The sequence below is a fragment of the Harpia harpyja genome, chromosome 8 (genome assembly GCF_026419915.1).
Source record: "Harpia harpyja isolate bHarHar1 chromosome 8, bHarHar1 primary haplotype, whole genome shotgun sequence".
Classification (NCBI taxonomy): domain Eukaryota; kingdom Metazoa; phylum Chordata; class Aves; order Accipitriformes; family Accipitridae; genus Harpia; species Harpia harpyja.
The window spans coordinates 41,270,688-41,291,113 of record NC_068947.1 but is presented as its reverse complement, the minus strand read 5'-3'; the positions used below and the strand labels follow the sequence as shown (position 1 = coordinate 41,291,113).

General features: G+C 39.5%; 1 long non-coding RNA gene across 1 annotated transcript; it reads right to left on the bottom strand.

Annotated features, from left to right (window-relative positions):
- Positions 1-743: 743 nt before the first annotated feature.
- Positions 744-16,804, bottom strand: LOC128145067 (uncharacterized). The gene is made up of 5 exons (XR_008236319.1): positions 16,691-16,804; positions 15,327-15,406; positions 13,026-13,156; positions 6,487-6,746; positions 744-1,395 (listed from the first exon to the last, which is right to left on the bottom strand). It is a non-coding gene; the product is annotated as an uncharacterized LOC128145067 (long non-coding RNA).
- Between the last annotated feature and the right edge of the window lie 3,622 nt (positions 16,805-20,426).

Below are 20,426 nucleotides of genomic sequence, written 5' to 3'. Positions count from 1 at the left end.
CAGATCCCCCAAAGCAGTTCCAAGTCTGCTAGGGAAGAAGTAGCCAAGGAGAGTTTTGCAGCTGTCCTTACTAGTGAAGTAGAAGTAATGAAGTAGAAATCCAAAATGAATTAAAAAGAAATAAAAAGCGACTTAATTTTAGGAATTGTTGATTCCTAATTTATCTAGAGATCATAAGGCATTTTCTGGGAGGCTGAGAATTATTAAGCTGTATGTGTGGTCACCGCTTATAAAAACTACCAACCCCTTCTCTGTTTTTCCAGTTTCCCCCAAATTAGGAACGTACAAATACTTCAGCTTCCTCTGGATGCTTGGGATTGCCCAGGTGCAGCATTCAAAACTCCTCACGCTAGACTCAGATGGAGAGACATCACATACAACGTACATAGAGGCTTGCAAACTTAGGCAGTATCGGTCTATGAAACTGAGTACAGACTAATTTTTTTCATTTATAACCCTTTATATTATTGCAGGTTTTAATGCTCCCAAGTACTAAGGGAACGTAAAACTAGTATCTTAAATTATTGCCTTATACATGGAGACAGAGCCTCACAGTCTGCTTCTGGGGTACACTTTCATAGTCAGTTAGGGAATTTCTCCTCTTTAGAATTTAATAACCTGGCTAGCCCAAAATAGAAAACAGCTTAAGCATTAACAATGTATTTAAAAAACTATCCCAAAGCTTTAAAAACCATTGAGTTTTTATTAAAACATGTTTTTCAACATTTGTGCATATCATTGTTAGCCACAAAAGGCTTGGGCCATGTACTTTTTCCTGTACTGTTCCCTCTTTTCACTCTCCTGATGCTGACGGGCCAAACCACGAACAGATCTTCACTGCCCCCCGTCCCCTCAATAACTCTGCTGTTTTAAGATGTTACTGTTCCTCCATCACCAAAACTGGCCTAAGAAAACCCAAGAGCACTCCTCAGCCACCCAAGCGCAGAGCCCTGCTCCTCATCTCCCTCCAGGTCTTCGGTGCCGAGCCGCCAAGCCTTGGCCACAGACCCCGTGGGGGGGACGTCAGCCCCTGGCACGGGGTGGTACCGCGCACATGTGGAAACCCACCTTTGCCACTGCTGCAGGTGCTTTGGCAGCACGCAGCGTCCCTTGGCTCTAGGCAAGATCCAAACCTGTCCTCTGGTATTCAGAGGCAGGGAAATCGGTCTGTTTGTCAGCTGGCTGTCAGAGACCACTGCACGTTATCTTCAGGGTTTTAATTAGTTGTTCGCTACAAGGGCACAATCAAATGTTCTACCCAGGAAGTTCCTTTCCTAGTGAACTCGTGCCAAGGATTCCAGTAAACGCGGGTTCTTCTCTGAAATTTGGAGAGTCCTGTTCTTGACCTGAGAACAACTGAATTTCACAGGGAATATCAAAGGGAGGTGAAACAACCTGAGAGCACAAGTAAAAGAATAAAAAATTGAGAGAAATGCATGCCTTTTTCATATTTCCCTAATTCAGTTGCAACCCTCAACCCATTTATCTTTATTATGCTTACTATGTATTTGAACTGTAAAGGATACACAGCTCTTTTCGATGTTTATTCATATGCCACTTATGCTAAAAACCTAGGCAGATGGGTGTTTTACTTCTCTGAGAGATCAGTTTCCCAATTCTTTTCAGTGGCAAAATTTCCATTTGTTTTGATCATTTGGGCTTTAATATAAAAGAATTATGTTAATTCCAGGTGGATTTTACTTGTTTTACACTTTTCAGTCCTAAACTCAGTGTTCTTGTCTTCTTGTTTAAGCCGCAGTCAGATTTTCTATTTCACTGTAAAGTCATATATTGCAGTTTAATAAGTCATTGTAAACTGGCATTTGTCTTTTGTTTTTCAGAATCCTATGTGGAATTGCCTAGTTAGCTAAACTTTGTTCAGTCTGTTTCTGGATTAGGAAGATGCAGATGTCAACAAACGGGTGAATCAGTCTCAGATTGCTCCATACGGCATTACATCGGGAGTAGAACGTCTCCCCTGAGTAGTATGTTGGTTTGGGTGTGCTCCAAGACAACAGAAGGACCAGCATCATGGCTTACTCTATTATATTGCAACACCACGGCTCTGCTAACGTGAGATTCTCTATGATGGTAGATGAGTTGCCTAAAGCATAGCTTTTCATCCACACTTACTAAATTTGAGGTAATCTATTGTCCAGATACCTCACGTTTGATTTTTAAAACTCTTGAGGACGTCAAAGTCCTGCTGACATTAAAGGTGAATCTGCTCTGAACAGGCATGGCACTACACGACAGTAAAACACTCCGAGAACTCATTTTCCAAGTGTCCCAAATTTGGTGCCTGAAATAAGTGGAAACTGGTGATTCCATACAGTGCCTTAGCTATATGTCTGTGAAACAGGAGTGACTGCACCCACAGCACGGGACTGCTGCTTCAGGAAAAAGAGTGAAGGGACCACTCGAGCATTTGCATGGAAAGCCATACTGCAGAGAGAGCACCTAACTCTTTTCTTAATCTTAATAACGAGCAACAAAATAGTGCAAACAGCAAAGAAGTTATTTGCACTCTGAGCTCTATGCTACATCTGTCAGAAAGATAGGACTTTTTGGCATGATCTATTAAAGCACTGACAGCTTTTAAGGTGAGGTGGAAAGTTCAGCCTCCACAGAGGGCAATTGTTCTTTGTCACCAGAGAGCTCGGAAGGAAAAATTGTTACTCTCAGCTGAAGATTTAAGCTGAACTAGAATCATACCACCAGAAAGACTGTTTGCACAGTTCTGCTTTTATAGTTACTGTCTTTTGATATTTGGGTGAGAGACTATTAATGTGCCTTGGTGTACAGGAGCCCTCTCCAATTTATCCACTTGACTTCTCACATCTTTTCTTCCCATCTGAACTTTTGTAACATTCTTAATCAAAGGTCACAGGAGACACTGATACACAGGCAAACCTTATATACAGCAAGGCAAGGTTATCACACCTGGTAAGTCCAGGCCCTCTCTAACACTTCAGAATCTCTCAGAAGACAGAGGCTGGACTTGGGGACGTTCTCAGTTGTTTTCAAGCAAATTCTTATATCTACATATATTCATGCCCTATATATATACACTTTTATAAATTTATACATATATGTATTTGCACATTTTAATTCAGTAGGTTCTAGGAGGACCACAACTACTTCCCAGTTCATTTTTTCAAGTAACTAAAAAGCCAGCACTGAAAAGCAAAAAAACCCAAAATTAATGCTTCCCGTTTCCAATGCAAATGAAAAAAATCCCTCCCTTTTACATTGCAAAACTGAATACTTCATTTTCAAAACAAAAAAACTTTTCAAGTGTGTTTTGAAATGTTCATGGGAAAGACATCATATTTCATTCTGCCCTAGCTTTTGCTGTCTTGCTTAATATGACAAAAGTCACCAGCAAAAGAACGGGAATGAAATGTCATCTGTTGGAGGATAAATCTTCTTGCATCATCACTGTGAGCCATCTGACATGCATTTTTAAGCATCTTGCCCCTAACATCAGTATTAAGTGGCTGCAGGAAGCATCTTTCGGGAAGCGCTCAGAATCCCAGGCTTTTATCAACAGATGGGACTGACTTCTGGAGAATACCACTCTAACAGCCCATCGCTGCAGTGAATCTAGAGACAATGGCTATGCATTCTGAAAACGGGTTATTGAGGGGTGTGGTTTTTTATAATGGTGCTGACTGTGGCCTTCAATTATGTTTAGCATGTGAATACGTTACATTTACTACCTGGGGGTTTAACAATAATTTTAGCCTTAAGGGAAGTATTTAACTGATAGAGAAAATGAGGCACAGAAAAGGTCAAAGAATCCCTCCAGCTTGCCTGCCTGGCTCTGGTAGACCTGCAGAAAGGGAATAAGGCACACAGGACTATTTCCCTCATTCCCATGTATTGCATGGTTCAGTATACAACCTTCTTCAGCCTCCTCTGCACTGTTCCTTGGAAAGACTCACATGATGCTCCCAAAAGCTGGGAATGCTCTTAATGGTATTACAAGTATAACAAGATTAGGCTAGTACTAAAAAAACCCCACACTACAAAAATCTCTTACGAATGGTAAAACAAAACCCTCTCCAGCTGAAACAGACAAATAATGGGGAAAATAAGCCATTTGAGATAAAAATTCTGACAATGCCATGCCAACAAGAAAAAGAATAGAAAGCTTAAGAAAATGCAGTAACCTTTTGAGTCTTTGGATCTTCTCTACATATCCTATCACACTTTATCATGCACAGCTCCATACCGCAGCCATTCTCATTAAAGGTGAGCTGCTTTGGGGTTTTTTTAAGGCATTTGTGGCGTATTTATTGCAGAGAAGCGCATTTATTTTTCTGTGCAACACACTCTGTTTTGCCTCTGTGTCTTCTGTTGCTTTCCTGATGCTTCTTTTTCCCTTATATTTGTTCCTTTATTCCTCCTTCCATCCCTTGTTTTTGGGCTTTTTCTGGTTTGAATTACAAAGAAATGATAAATCCTATTCAGTGTTGTTATAAAAATGTTTCATCTTGTATATGAAGTGTTGACCCCACTGCAGCTGAAGGCTCTTTTAAGATCTAAATGGTGAATTTCTTCCAATTTGACCTGCTTTCTCATATGTGTCCTTTAGAAACATCATATTAGAGCAGAAAAGACATCAAGAACCACTGTGGGATGTAGAAAGACCATAACCTTACAAAGTGAGTTTCTTTCAATTTCCTTTGAATATGTGTGATTTGGGGGACACTCCTTCCTTCACAGGAGTACCGAGTGTTGCATAGGGTCTCACCTCATGTGAAGAAGCACTTCCCAGTAACAGATAAGAATTTGCCCTCTCCTCCTCAAAGCAAATGAAAAAACTCCAGCTGACACTGACCGCAATAGCAGAATAAGGTTTTGATACTTACACATATAGATATATATGTAGAGACACAAAATACGTAATCGTATTGAGAAGCCCTTAAAGCATATTATAAAGCTCTGACATCTTAACAGCTGAGCTGCTGAGTTCATTTGCACCCCATCAAAGAAAAATATTGTTTCATAAGCACATGCAAAGGTTAATGCAGGGGGACGCTTGTTCCTGGGAAGCTATCTTTCTAAGACGCAAAGGGTTTATTTCCTTCTTTTCCACATTTGCCCCCATTTCCAGGAAAAAAACGTTTGTACTCAGAAGGGTAACCTACCCATGCTATATTCTGTCCCATTGGTAAATCATCTGCCTTCTGAGCATAAGGGAGTTTTCACTCTCTCCTGGCTCTAGCATCTCTGTTTTCTAAGGTAACTGCTACTGCTTCAGGAGGGTGCTCTTTATCTATGTAAAATTTGCTTGTTTACTCTTTAAACATATCATGCTCAGAAAAGGTTGAACGATGTAGTTTCCTTTTTGCTCCTGTTCATTTTTCTTGTAATCAAAATCTCTATCCTCCATACAATACAAAAAATGACATGTAAAAACTGAATAAGCATCATTCTTAAAATTGTCTTAAAGCCCAGCAGAATTATTAGGTCAAAGTGACCACATAGCAGCTGATTTCTGGCTGCCCTGGGGAAATAATTTCCCTGGAGACCCATCTCAACCTTCCAGAACCACAGCAATCGTGCCCAAATTATCTGAGCTTTCTGCAAATGCTAGCTTTTGCCCCAAGATGACAGTGACCTGGTTGACCCTTCTCTGTTCCAGCCTAGAGCACAGGCATGCTGGAAAATCTTGGGCTAGAAATAAGGGAATAGGTCAATGTGGGACAATCTTATCAGTTCCTTCCCCTTTGACAATGAAGAAGGTGTATTTGTCAGTGGCTGAGAGATAGACAATCTTGATAAAATGTTTTGCTTTCATTCAAGTTTACAATACCTGACTACCTGAACTGGGAATCAGTGGGTGAAAAAGCATTGTTGAGTTTCTTATTTGCTCCCATTTATTGTCACTGCTGGGGCAGAGGATGACAGAGCTAATATGGTTAAGAGAAATACGCTTTCAGTCTGCAGAACTCTGTCTCAAGCAAGACACAAAGCCTGACACCAAGATTGGCCTATATTCAGTAACTGATGTGAAATTTGCAATTCCGGTTACTGTTTCTTGCCATGGACAAATTCACTGGGGGGGTGAGGGAAAGAAGCAAAAGGAAGAGAGAAGAGGGAAAAAATTAAAACGCTTAGTTTTGTCACAAGCTTACTCTTGCTCTAGCGAACAGCAAAATCTCCAAGTGTTTCCATTATCTGTGACTAGCTTTCAGAATAAAATCTACCACAACACTTCCCATGTTCAAAGGTCACCACTTGCTGACTTACGCAGGCAAGTCACAACAAGCCAGCTTCTGTTGCCTATTCTTAAAATTGGTAAAAGAAGTGCTTTGCAGGGAAGAATATGAAGATCTAAGCATAAACATAATTCTAGGTCCACAGATAAAATGAGATTAACTATCTATGTGTGAGAGAGAGAGAGAGAACACCTTCCTGTGCCCCAAGTTACTTCCTGATCTACTCAATAGTGATTCAAATACTGTAAATACTTACATCCGTTGCTTTTGGATGCAGAGATGTTGACTGTCATTCAAAACCTCATTTAGCAGCCAGTAGACATCTCCATTGCAAGGAACAAGTAATGACTTCAAGAAAATCTGATAACTTGTCAAAGAAAACGTGTATAAGACACGCAAGAACAGTGGCCTTCTTTACTTCTCTGCGATGGAGCATGACTCATTACGTGCTCCTTCTTCTTTGACATGCCTTTGTACTCTCAAAGGGAAAGGGCAACATGGGACAGAAGGAAACACCTGAAGAAACAAACCAGATAAAAGAGACAAGACATGGTAACATGAGCATATCTGTATTAATGTACACACATTTTAATCAGATAGTAGTAAGCTCTGAAATCCAAAGGTGGAGCTGACAATGCTGATGAACACAGAATAATACCTGCTGTCAAAGTTGCATTGCAGAAGATGGTGGCAACCAGAGTCTCTTGGAACGAATTAACTGTGGGAGGTGGAAATGCAATGTAAAAAGGAAAATAATACAGGGCAATAGTTTCCACAGCCAACCAAAAACTCATGTCACGTGCTCTGACAATGAATACTACAATGATGTAATTTCTAATGTAAATTACTGTTTATATAAAAAAAAAAAAGAAAAAAGTTCAAGCTTTCATACCTGCTAGTAACTTTTGCATGTGTCTTCTGTGTGCGTGTGTATATAAACATGCGCGTACACATTATGTGTGTGCATTAATATGCAAATACCCCAAACACACATAAAATCGAGGTAGAAAAACAACTCTTCCAAACTGCTGATATCATGCACCAGTGAAAGCATGAGCTTCTTGCAGCATACAGAGAACAGAGTAAAATCCAGAGGGGACAAAAGAAGTTACAGATGAGGAAACTGGTATGCTACGCATACCGCTTGTATGACACAAGGCCCGCATGTCCATGGCTGAGACCAGTAACAGTGTTTCAAAATGCATATGTAAAACAGCTCAGACAAAATCTTTGTACATGGTGGTCGGGGCAGACAGTGGAGCTAAGCCAGCAACAGCATCGTTCTGTTGTAAGCTGAGCTAATACAACTGTATTCCCAGTGTGGGAAAGGCCTTAAGATCTTTGTAACTCTCTGATTAGATTTTTAGTGACTTAACTGATTTCATTGTTGTAGGCAAACGTCAGTGAGCTTCTCCCACTGTTTTCATTCCTGGTGTTCTCTAATTAACTCATTGAGCTTTTTCTGAAGGAGACAAAAAATCCTCTTGGAATGCATCTTAAAAAAACCTGATTAACTTCTCTTCTATTCAGAGTAAGCAGCTCTGATGCTCTGAGAAGGTTGCAACCTTCAAGACAGTTCAGCTGGCAAGGAGATGACTCCCACTTTCTGTATATGCAGAGCTGGATGCCTGAGCATGCAATACCCTCTCCTTCCTCCTTTTAATTGAATGCCTCTGATAATATTTTCACAGAATAAGCTAAATAATTACTATGAAATCAGTTATTGACTTGTTTTATTTGTGAAAAGGTTTTCCTTGATTTGAAATACAAAGACAAAAGAAGTTCCTTGAAGCAGAACTGTTCTCTAAATCTACACATCAGCAAATTTGCCTGACTCACCATAAGCAAGGTCTCTGTTTATTAGTTCACTAGCTCTTGAAAAAGTTATGAAGCAGCTGTTTGCAAAACCTGTGGAGAGTCCTGCTGCTGAGGTAACATTCTATTAGTCCAACTAATGCAGCTGGGGAAAACTAGGCAAACTTGGAGCCTGATATCCTTATTCTATAACACTGCCTTTATACATTAGAAACTAATGTGTACCATTCCTCCACAATCTGTAATATAGCTCATTATAGCTTCACCATTAAACCATGTCTAAGCCGTAACAGAAGTACAAAGGTGTCAAGATGTAGGCCTCGTGCTCAGAAGCATCACAGGGAGTTTTCAGGGTTCTTCTAACCAAACCTTATTACTGAAAAGATGCTCTAAAAGTCATCACTCAAGTATGACAGTGTGCCTCCCCCTCAGGGACAAGGGAGCAAAGGCTAAGGGAAATAATTGGAGAAATTAAAAATCCTCAGAAAGCAGGAGAGAGGAAGATGCAGAAAAGTGACAACCAGTTATAGCACGGCCAGACATCTGTATGTTGCTGATAAACAAAATCTGTCTTGCTTGCCTCACCCAGACTCGAAAATGCAGTCTAGGTAACTACTAGCAGCCAAAACAATGCCCATTGTGCTCTCTCAATGTTTTCTTTATAATGCTTACAGACTGGGAACCCAATAAATTTGAACCTGCTAGCCACAACCTCCATAAGTGTATCTCAAATTACTTACCAGTTTTTACAGCTGAATAGATTTAACTGCAACCTCTCCTTGAGATGGGATGCCTTACTTTTCTTGCAGAGACTCAAACCCATATTAGGCAGAAGACTATTTCTTTTCGGTAGGGCTGATTTTCTGCTGCTTTAACTCCTTGAACTATCTTCCCAAGGGCCAAACCACCATTAGTGCCAGCACAAGGGAAGAAACAGGAGTGTCTGGTGGAGGTGAGAATGAGTTTGTTTCTTCAGAAGAGCCCCTTGAGCTCAGTGGCACTGTGCAAGTGCACCAGCACGTTCCTCTTGGGCTCGCTGGAGCCGTTATGGATGCATTCAGCCTTCCACCCAAGCACAACAGCTCTGTGTCCAGGGTAGCAGTTTCCATCTTCAAGGTGGCAATGCTGTATTGCAGAGCCAAACCTCTGCTGTCTCTTTCAGTAAAGGAACTGCATCGCTGTGCCTCACAGGAAGGGACTTAGCCTCCTGCCACCACACACACGTATGTACATACGTGCTGGAGAAAGGCTCGGCCCCAGGTTCCACAATTCGTCAGGAAAAATGAAATTGAAATGCACAGAGCTGAGAGAATAGAAACTTTAAGGTTTCTTCTTGTAATGAACTGCCACGCTACACATATTGGTAATGTAGGTCGACGTCATTTTTTTTTTTTTTTTAAATTGGCTAATGGGAACTGCTTACGACTTGAAGGCCAGTGCATTGCTGTTTTGGTTTTGCAGCTAGGCACCTAAATAAGAAGCGACCTTAGAAATACAGCTTCGGCAAGGATGAGCATATGATTTCAGATTGCTCCCTGCTGCCAAAAGGTACACTTGACTCACATTTGCAATGAAACAGTTAATATAATTGTAGGGCCCTGATCTAGTCTGAGGCTTTGTTTTACAGCGCTTATCTGAGCTACATCATTTTCTCATTTATACTAGAACCCCCCAAATGTGTTTCCTGTTGCAGACTGTAACCTCACTCTGGCAAGTTTATTAATAAAGGTGTTCAGTGTTTTAACCCTGAGTGACCAAAATCCAATTTTATGCCCTGTACGGAATGTTCCTCTGAAACGATTCAAGGAAAATTAATGTTATTTAGCCTGAGGCTGAGAAGCAACAAGAGAATTAGCATGCATGTCACTGTGTTCAAATCCCTACAAAAGTTGACAATTCTATTTGCAAGTATAATTCCAGACTGTCCAGGGAGATGACAGACAGGCAGGTGCAGGCTAGCCTGAGAGGGAAGTTGCTCTAAGGCAGCACATGTAACACCAACAGAATGAATCTCCCTTCTTCCTTGGAAAGATTTTAAGGACATGCTTTAACGAATTGTTTGACACGAACCTGAGTATATTAAAGAAGAGAGGCAACAGAAGGCAAGCAAAGCATTAGCCTGTGCATCTTCTCCAAGTCTTCTGTTTGCCAAGGCAGCAATATCCTTGTTGTCCCCTCTGGAAAACTGGGGAATGTGAACATTCACATTACAAAGCAATGAAAGAAGTGCTCCTACTATAATAAATCAAGGAAAACACTGATGGTACTGGAATTCACTAGCAAGGAACAGCTTTTATAGCTGGCTAAATGCAGGAGGGAGGCTTGACAGAGGCCATTTTGGCAGAAAAACTAGATGTTATGTTCAGTGTATTCTGAACAAGTACTTGGCACATGAAACGAACTCAGTTGAATGCATTCAAGAAGCAACAAGCTGTGAAATGTGTATTTAGCATAGTAGATTGGCAACAGTAGCTTCAGTCAAAGAAAAGACCACCTAGTTTCTCCAGGGTGTTCCTCCTGTTTGGAGATCTTGCCTACTGTAGTTTGTCACAGACAGTTTATATACAGTTCATATAGTTTATTTTTCTGTAATTTGCCCATTAATAAAGGCAGAGCTGATTTTGCAGTGAAACTTTTATATTACTCAGAAATTAACTAACTTGGTAAACGTCATTAAAAATTGTCACTACAGAACATGGTACTGCTTAGTCATCTATCTAGCATTGGTTTTTACCCCTGAGAGAGTCAAGGCTATGGCTACTGTGGTTAAAAGGTGTCTCTGCTGTCCCTAGCACATAATCTCTGAAGATCTGGGAGCCAAGTATAAAGAATGCTTTACACACTGACTGCTTGCAGTGAAACATGCCTCTAAGGAAGAGACAATTACAGATCCCGTTGCGTTTCTCCAGCAATCTGATTTGTTTGGCTAACAGTAGCTAATGGAACAAATTGTACATGAGAGCAAATATTAGCTCCAGGCTATGGCTTACAAGAAAGCTGAATATAGCCGTATACTGGTATGAGACTCTAGGAGCTCACGCCCATAAAATATACAGCTTGTACAACGAATAACACTGGGGGCTGCCACGTGAACCTTTTTTTTTAGCATGGAAGTATACAGTGTAAAGGCAACTTGCTTCATGGAAATGAACAGATACAGGGGTGCATTTTCCCCAGGACTAATCCTTAATGCTTTCCTTATCCATGTGGTTAGAATAGCACATTTATTTCATCACTTTTTTACTCCTCTTTATGTAAAAGAGATGCAGGTTTTAGGTTTGGATATTTTTTTTCCAAAATCTCTATTCAACATATTCATAGCATGAGTTTGAGACAATTATACTACTAAAACAAGAAATAAATCAAGTATTTCTTATTTAATGGCATCCTTTTTTAAAAACGTAGTTCTGGAAATTTTTGTTGTTGTTGTTTATGTGAAAGAGGTAAATCTTTTTCTTCAAACTTTTCTCTTAAATTCTCCGATGCTGTCATTAGATACATTTCTTCCAGAGCTATCTATTGAACCCAAATGATTAGCTAGACTACAAGAACTAGCTACATCTCCACTTTAGGGATAGATATTCTTCTTCAGGATAACAGATAACTCTTGCTTACTGATAAGCAAGAATGTTGTATTCAAAATTTACAGTCATTGAATACAAATTTTGGATGTACCTTAACAAAATTGTAAACAGATTTATTGTTTTAAATGACACCTTATTTCCAAGAGGTTTGGTTTTTTTCCCCACCAACTGAGGAGGCCAAGTTATTTTATGAAATGTAAAATATCACACAAAGTTGCACAAGCTTGAACTGTGCATTGGATTGCTTTCTAATTGTCTCTTCACACAGTGTTTTCTACAATTTGTTTTTACTTAACTTCACAATTGAATTCAGTTTTCTCCACTCCCCCAACAAAGCTTGGAAATACTGGCATAAAATCTGATATTTAAAACAAAACAAAACAAAACATCATTGGGATCCTTCGTATTTGCTCACCAGCTTTTTGGTTTTTTTGTGGGCACTAAACTTCTTCAAGTCCCGAGACGTATATGTGTGGCCACTTGTTTTAAACATATGCCACAACTTCCCACTTCACTATGTGACCCTGACACCTGACTTTAAGAAGAATACCTACTATTGAAAAATATGTGATACAATCATGGCCTAGCAATGATTGATTAAACACAGACCTGACTTCTAATGAATTTTGAGTGACAGGCACCTATATTTAATGCTGAGACACTTACTCAGCAGTGCTTAGCAATATGAATCCGAGGTCTGGATCAGGTTGCCATTCTTTCAAACACCCCAAATTTAACAACCAAATCTCTTTTGGCTTCCTCTGATAGACCTCTGGCTTTTCAGTATGTAAATTAGGTCTATTATAAACTTACTGACCTGCCCTACTACTAAATGTTTAGCACAGTTTATTCTGTCCTTGCACAATATAAGTTGTTTACTTGTTTGTTCTTTATTTAGGAGGCTGATTGCTACAAGTGGATCCATACGACGGCCAACAAGATGAACCAAAACAGGCACCATTAAAAATCATTGCTGCCTGCAGATTTCTAATGACGGTACAAAAGAATGCTTGCATTCAGGCAACAGGCACCATCTTATCACTTAAAATGCAATATATTAAGTACAAGAGGAGAATGCAAAACTCAGAAAATATTCAGCACAGTCCTTCTTCCCAGGAATTCACCGGAGCCCAGCGCTATTGTCATGCCATTTCATGAAATCAAGTTATTTAGCACTGACGGCAGGTTAAGTGAGAACAGAAAGTGCAAAAGGAGTCCACTAACAAAAACCCCATTCACTTCATTGAGCAGAAGTTCAGCTCCTTTATTTGAAATAGCTCAAATACAGTATTCAATCAAAAAGCAAAACCAGACCTGACTACCTTAAACAGCTGATGCATTACTGAAAATTGTCATGTTAAAGTCCTACATAACCTGAGCCAAAGGCCAAACTCACCCCCGGTGCAATTCCTTTGACTTCAATGGAGTTGTGCTGGCAACCACCTCAGCTGTACTTGGCCCAGTGCCATTATTTATGCAAGGCTGTGCTGTGTGTCTTCTCTTGATAAATGCCAGCACTGTAGAGCTCTCAAAAATAAAGAAGAAAACATTCTTCAGTAATCACAACAAGACGAGAAACACAGACACACAAACTGCAGCACAGCAGATAAACAAGAATTTACAGCTGTGCTATATACAAGCACTTAGCAGAAGTCTTTTCTTGTATTTTAAAGAAAAATTTAAACACCATAAATAGCATGAGCTTCTTTCTAGTAAATTCACTACAATTTGAATCTTTCATCTCTGCTTTGAGTCATAATTTTTCAATTAAAAATAGAAGTGGGGGGAGACAGACACTGACTTCATATGTAGAGCCCCTGGCCCTGAGTTTAACAGACTTCAGGGGGTGTAGGACTTGCAAATATACTGTTACAGCTTTAAATTTTGAAATATTTACCACTGCTACATTAGGTATGGAGTAAAGCAAAAGCTTCAAGGCTCAGAGAAATAGGATTATCAGTTTACATTGAGGTAACATGCCCATCAATTCCAGTTAGTAAGAGCTTTAGAAGGCCTTTAAATATAAATGTGAAGGCTCTAACCTACTATTTTACTGAATTTGAGTAAATGATCTCTGTACACTTGTAAGGCAGTAGAAGGTACTAAACAGCACCTACAAAGCAGACCGTGGCACCTGTCTCTCAGAAGCTGACCAACATGAAAAGAACGTTGTGTCAGCACGCAGCCTGGCTGAGAACCAGTAAATGCAAATTCCTCCAGTAGCTCCATAAAGTCAACATTTTCCAGTTCCTATATGCTGGAGCTTTTTTTAAACAAATCATTCTGGTGTGTATATATACGCACATGTGTGTATACACATATATATGTAAGATCAGTTTATCTTTTTCCCCCCATTTATTTCAATAATAATAATTTATAAAAACTAGATGTCAGCTGGAATCAATGAATGTATATTTACATGTCATTCTTTTGTCTGCTTAAAGACAATGGTTAACCTTGTACATTCACACATGCAATGAAACTGTCATGCCTTCCTAACATGGTAACCTGCTCGTTGTAATGAATGAAAATATGCAAGGGCAGTTTTTTTAAGATAAAATTTAAAAAAAAAAGCCTGAAGAGTACATAAGTAGCTGTATATTCTGTATTGCTTAATACCACATCGATCAGTAGTCTGCTAAAAAAAACTTGGTCACAGTAAGTTAGGACGAACACAGATTCTATGAGAATACACGAAGGCACACTTCAAACAAGGAACAAGAAAGGCTTAAAGCAAATATTAGCTTTATTGCCTTAGCCTATTTAACTGCTGCCTCGGCTTACCCATTTGCAAGTATGAGAAAACGTCTCCTTATCTGAACGAACAATTTTCACCGGAAGGTAGAATAGTTTATAACGGAAGGGACCTTTGGAGGTTATCTAGCCTGCCCCGCTGCTCAGCACAGGACCTACTTTGAAGATCCCAGACCCAGCTTCAGAATTAAATCAGGCTGCTCAGGGCCCTACCCAGTCAAGCTTCAAGTACCTCCAACGGTGGAGATTCTTCAGCCTCTCTGAGCAACCAGCTCCAACTCTTTATGAAAATTTAGTTTCCCCAATTCCAAATGGGAATTTCCTGCACTGCAGCTTGCAGCTGTTCCCTCCTCCTGTCACTGTGCCCCTCGGAAGAGAATCTGGCTCTGCCTCCCCTACACCCCCCCAGCAGACAGCAGCAAGGGCTCCCTGCCTTCAGCCTTCCCTTCTCCAGCCTGATCAAGCCCAGCTCTCGCAGCCTCTCCTCGTGCTCCAGCCCTGACCAGCACGGCGGCCCACTGCTGGGCTTGGTCCAGTACCTCAGCATCTCTCTTGTACTGGGGAGTCCCAAATCAGGCACAGTGCTCCAGGTGCGGTCTCACCAGTGCCAAAGACAGGGGAAGGATCGCTGCCCTCAGCAGTACACCAGTAGTGACTGGCCTCCAGCATGACTTCATGGTGCTGATTACAACCTGATGGTCCTGCCATCCTTATCTTAACCTATCCAAGACCTAGTTTGAAGTACTCAAAGCCTCAAAATAACTGCAGAAATTGTTAAGTAGTATTTATGTAAGAAAGAATGACAACTTATGCTTTTTTATTCTGCCCAAAAGATTTACTTAGCTAAATTATCAAAATTTGAACTTTATCTGACAGAGAGTTCCTGTAGAGAGATGTCAGAGCCCTTTTAGCAAGAATATATTTATTATCACAATGTACTTACATTGCTACCAGATGGAAGATTTAGGCAGGGAATAAAAAACTTAATTTCATCATCTGATGTGACAACTGAGTTGCTTCTTCCTATTTAAAAAGAATAAATGAGAAGATGGTATATTTAGCTAAAGAGCAAATCAGTATTTGTGATTTTCTTCAGTTAAAGAACAAGTCCCTTCTCCATTTCTTAATTTCCGTATTGCTGTCCTTCACCAGATCATCCACCTAAAACACGGTTATTTATTACTCCCTTAACACAATCATGTTATCAGCACAACATGATCACCTCACTTTTTTGATGTCTTATGGAGTGTGAAAGGGGCTAGCAAATGACCCCAATGCTGCTACTGCAATGTGAGTATTTATTTCTGGTTTATGTGGTGCTTTTCTTAAAATCTCTAGGTAGCCAAGATGGTGTTAAATTACACATGTTGTCAGCAGAAATGTAATGTGGCCCAACAGTATTTAGGAACAGAACATCAGAAGTGGAGGACAGATCAAAAAATGCATTGTCCATCCCACAAAGCTACTGAAAGCAGCTCTTCAAAAATAAGTATTAACCTAGGAATCGGGCTTTAGGAACTCGGAGCTTACAGCAGACAGGCTGAGCTAAGTAGCTTTGCTCTTTCTCCCAGCATCCAGTTCTCTCATCTGGCACCTGCATAGCACCACGCTCTCTTCCACTAGATTCCTTCCAATAGCTTCAGCTCTAGCGATGTGCAGCTGTTGTAAAAACAGATTTGTTTATTCTACCTGCTTTTTAATAAGCTCCTGGAGTGCTGTCTTGCTAAGAATATTTCAGACAGGTTTGCTATTCCCATTACATCAAATACATGCACATTATTCTTCTCTATCTTCTGCAGACAAGGATGCACATCTGCATTCCCGCAAGCTTTCTTTCCAGTGGCAATCAGGGTGTTCATATCTGAGCTGTGTCAAATACACCACCCTAGCAAGTGAGCCGCTCTTCTGGCTGCTCAATACTATCCATCTACAGTAGCATAATACTCTATAATCAAACGGGCTTTTCTACTATATGAATTTCCGGGCAGACTAGCAAACTAATTTTTTATTTTCCTAGCTATTTTGACAGAAGTAGGCTTTGTCTCAGGCTTTGGCACATCAGCTTGCTGCAGGCAAGTCCAGGCTTTGTCTCAGGCTTTGTCTAAATACGGTTTTTGTTTTCGATGACTATATTAATGGTGTGTAGTTTGAAAAATTAGGACTGATGTGAGACTTGCAGGTTAGTAAATCTGGTCTCCTGCTATTGTAAACAAGGATGTCATACAATCCTGCTCATAAATGTATCCAATTTCATTTTATATAGATTTTCTTTTTTTTAAAATCCCCCATTACCACTGAAAGGCATACCTGAAGCTTACATCATCTTCTGCTCTCCAGCCCAAATATACTCAGAGCCATTGAAAAATATGTGTTTCTTGCACGTAGTCCTTTCACTTAGCTCTCTGGTTTTATTCTTCTCACTCCTTTCCTTTCCTCCTACATCAAGAGATATAAATAGAGGACTTTCAGCCTCCTTTTAAAGAGAGAGACTCCTCCCAAATCATCTCTCCGTCTCTTCTGTTTTACAGTCCACCTTCCATGATTGCAGAAGACCAGGACTGTATGCTGTATCCCAGATGTAGTCTTCTCCATAGCCAGGCAGAAAGGTATTCACGACTCCCTAAGTCTTTTGGAAGTATTTTGCCTGATGCATGTGGCTTTTCCGTGGCCACAGCTTAACTGTAACTGTCTTCTGTGTGTGTTACAGCTACAGTTGGACTACAGACCCCCATTCTGGTGAGAGGAGGAAGTCTATGCCCAGAAGTATCCAAAGCTGATGGTTGCAGCTAGTGGAGGCTGAGGAGATTTTGTTAGCACCTAGGTTAATGCTGGTTGAGAATAACACACTGATGTAGTAGGAGAGTAATTTGTAACACAATATGGCTTTTACATGTTAAGGTTCTTAAATTTCATAACAGCAGGTGTAGAGTTACAAAAAGTTAGATTATGCAGTTCAACACTGCTGCAAATTCAGAACCACCACCGAATATTGTTACCTTCTGACAGATGCCTGTCCAGTGGGCTGAGTAAGGCAAATTGGTCTCAGCCCAGTTCTCACCTGAAAAGTCATCTTCATGAAAAGCTTCATACTATCAATTTGCAATAAGTGGTGATTGTAGAAGAGACAAAGATTGAATAGACGTTTTGTGCCACATCTTTCAGGCCTATAGGCAATCCCTCTTGGTCATGGTTGAGATATTTTGCTGAGGAGTAAAGACAGGGGTGTTTATCTTCCCTCCCTGTACTCGGCTGTCTTCTGGAGAAGAGCAAATAGAGATGAAATGCTTTCCAGACAGAAGTTAGTCAGGTGAACTCATTTTGCTTCAAGTTCTTTTTATATGCTTATATCTCACACTATGTTTGCAGGGAGATATACACATTTTTCAAAATTTAAGACTGTTATTGAAGGTGTCATGTGAAAATTTTACCATTTACATGCAAGACAGCCTAACAGACAGGTGAAAGAGGGGAGAGGAGGGAAGGGTTTAAATATATCGACACAAAATAAAATTGTAGAAATCTCATTTACTTTTCCACAGAGGCTAAATCCCAAGTATTGGCTTTCCAGTCTTTTCTTTTAACACTCTTGAATTATTTTGCTCATGACATTATACCTTACTTAGATGCATACTCATTTCCAAGTCTGACACAGAGATATACACATCTTAGCCTCACAAGGTGTTTTTAAACACTGATTAAATTAATATTTCATTGTCTAAGCATTTGATTTATTTGTTTGCTCAGCATTTTGTATTTTATACACACACACACAATTAAAATGCATGAGAAGGGATGAAAGAAATGTAAAGGTTATTCGTTTGAGGCCCCTAGAAATATTACTCACATGACTTCCATTTAAATTCATAAGAAAACTCTTACTTTTCCAAATTTCCTGGTTTATTTTCCCAAATGATATGTTTTCCTTATCCAGTAGAAGAATATAATGAAAGAGGTAAAAAAATGTTTTACTGTTTAATTTTAACCCTTTGCTGAGTCTCCTGTGTATTTTCTTTCCATTCTTTTTTTACTGGCAACTGCCTAAACAGAAAATCCCAAAGACTGTGTAAACCTTCAACTTCATAGTAATTGATCTGAAATATTCAGGATCCTAGCACGGGAGATGAGAAGACAATGGGTAGTTAGCGACAGTGGTGCAAGGTTATGATGAGAAAGCATTTGAAAAGCAAGCAAGGTCCATAGAAGCACTAGTGAAAGAGAAAATGCTGAAGCAGAAATATAGTCTGCATGTTGAAATAGATGAAAAAAGAAACAATAAATCTGTAACATTATAAGACTGTTAAAGAAAGAAGATTAGTCTGAAAACTAGGCTGAAATACAAAAAGCACAGTAAGTAGGGTGTTTAACTGGAAAAGACATGACTGTTGAAAACAGTGGGAGTTACAGGAGGAAGAAATAAAATAAGATTATATTATGGTAACTGAAGTTAGGGGGGGAAAAGTGACCTAGGGACAAAAAATATTACCAACAGAAATTAATGTGTTGACAAGGGTGCTACTCAAATGTGATCGTCTCATTCTTGGTCTGTAAAAGAATGCCAATATTAACAACAAAAGTTACATGTACAATGAATGGCAAAATTATATACAAACTTCAAGGTGATTTTTTTTAATTACAGGGCTTGTAAGGAGCTGCAGCAAGTTGATGTGCCAAGCTTATTAGCATTCAACAATCCCTGCATGAGCAACATTCCCTTTTGTACTGTGAATTCAAACTTTTACAGCTCCTGGAATGATTTTTTTCAGAGTGCTGGGTTGCTGGTGGTTTTTTTTTTTTTTTAAATATTATTATTTTTAATGGATAAAAGAAATAATTGAAAAGTAGAGGACTTGCAATCTAAACAAAAGCTAGCTAACAGGCTCCTTGCTAAGAACTGCATGGCATTATTTCTAAAGCCTGTTTAGAGAGTTAGAAGACATAAATTTTCGACCTACAAGATGATTCTTAAATCTTTGTCAGATTGCAGATGAATATATTTGCTAGGGTCAGTATGAATAAAGCACCCTGCATACTTAAGAAAGGAAATCTCCTATGTAGCAAGTGCGAACTGTTAATGGAGGAAGCACAATCTACCTCCCTTGGCACAAACTAAAAATCAATTATTTTCATGACTAATTTTTTAAAGAATTGGATTACCTTATCTGCTTCTAGAATTCTTTAGCTTTTTTCCTTATAAACACATGCTGACAAGAATGTGATAAAACATTGAAAAGATGCAAACCAATAATTTCAAATACTGTTGTATCACTGAATGATACAACAATTCACAAGTTATGAGATATCAAACCGGGCCTACTCCTGCTCCAGCTGTATGTATCAGGGACTTTACAGAATGCGGGCTTAAACCTTAATGCATTTACTGGAAAAGAGAGGGGCAAGGGGGCAGGAAGAAGATACACATTCCGTATACTGCAACATCCAGTTTGGTCAAAACAATGGCCACATCAAATATCTGCCAGTTTACTAACTCCTATTTTCAATGCTCTGAGCATACTAAGTGATGCTGAGCATTGATCTTTAGGATATTTCTGTGTTCTGAATAGGACTTACTTTGCCTGAGGAGTCTTTGGAGGCAGGCTATATATGAGCACAGATCTACAAAAGGCTGTTTAGCAGCTTTGGGCAGGGCTGATTTTGGTTGTGGTTTGATTTTGCACTTACCCACACTGATGATGATCTAATACTTGTTATGAATCAAACCTGTGGGGTTAAGCCACTTGAACACTATTAGGGTAAAGAGGTATGGGCTGTGGATTCTGTATTATTTTTGGATAACCTGAGAAGATTATGGCCTGACAGAAATATCTATTTCACTACTTAGGCAGATTAAATTCAGTTTAACTGGTATACCTTTGTCTTTAATTCCTGCTGCAATTCATTACCTCCAATCACAGCATGTAATAACCTATTGTGCCAATTATATTTTTTTCATTTCTCTGCAATTCATCATTTTTATTTGATTTCAGGTATAAAATGAAAAGTACCAACCAACAAAATTACTTAGGACCATAATGACCTAGTACAA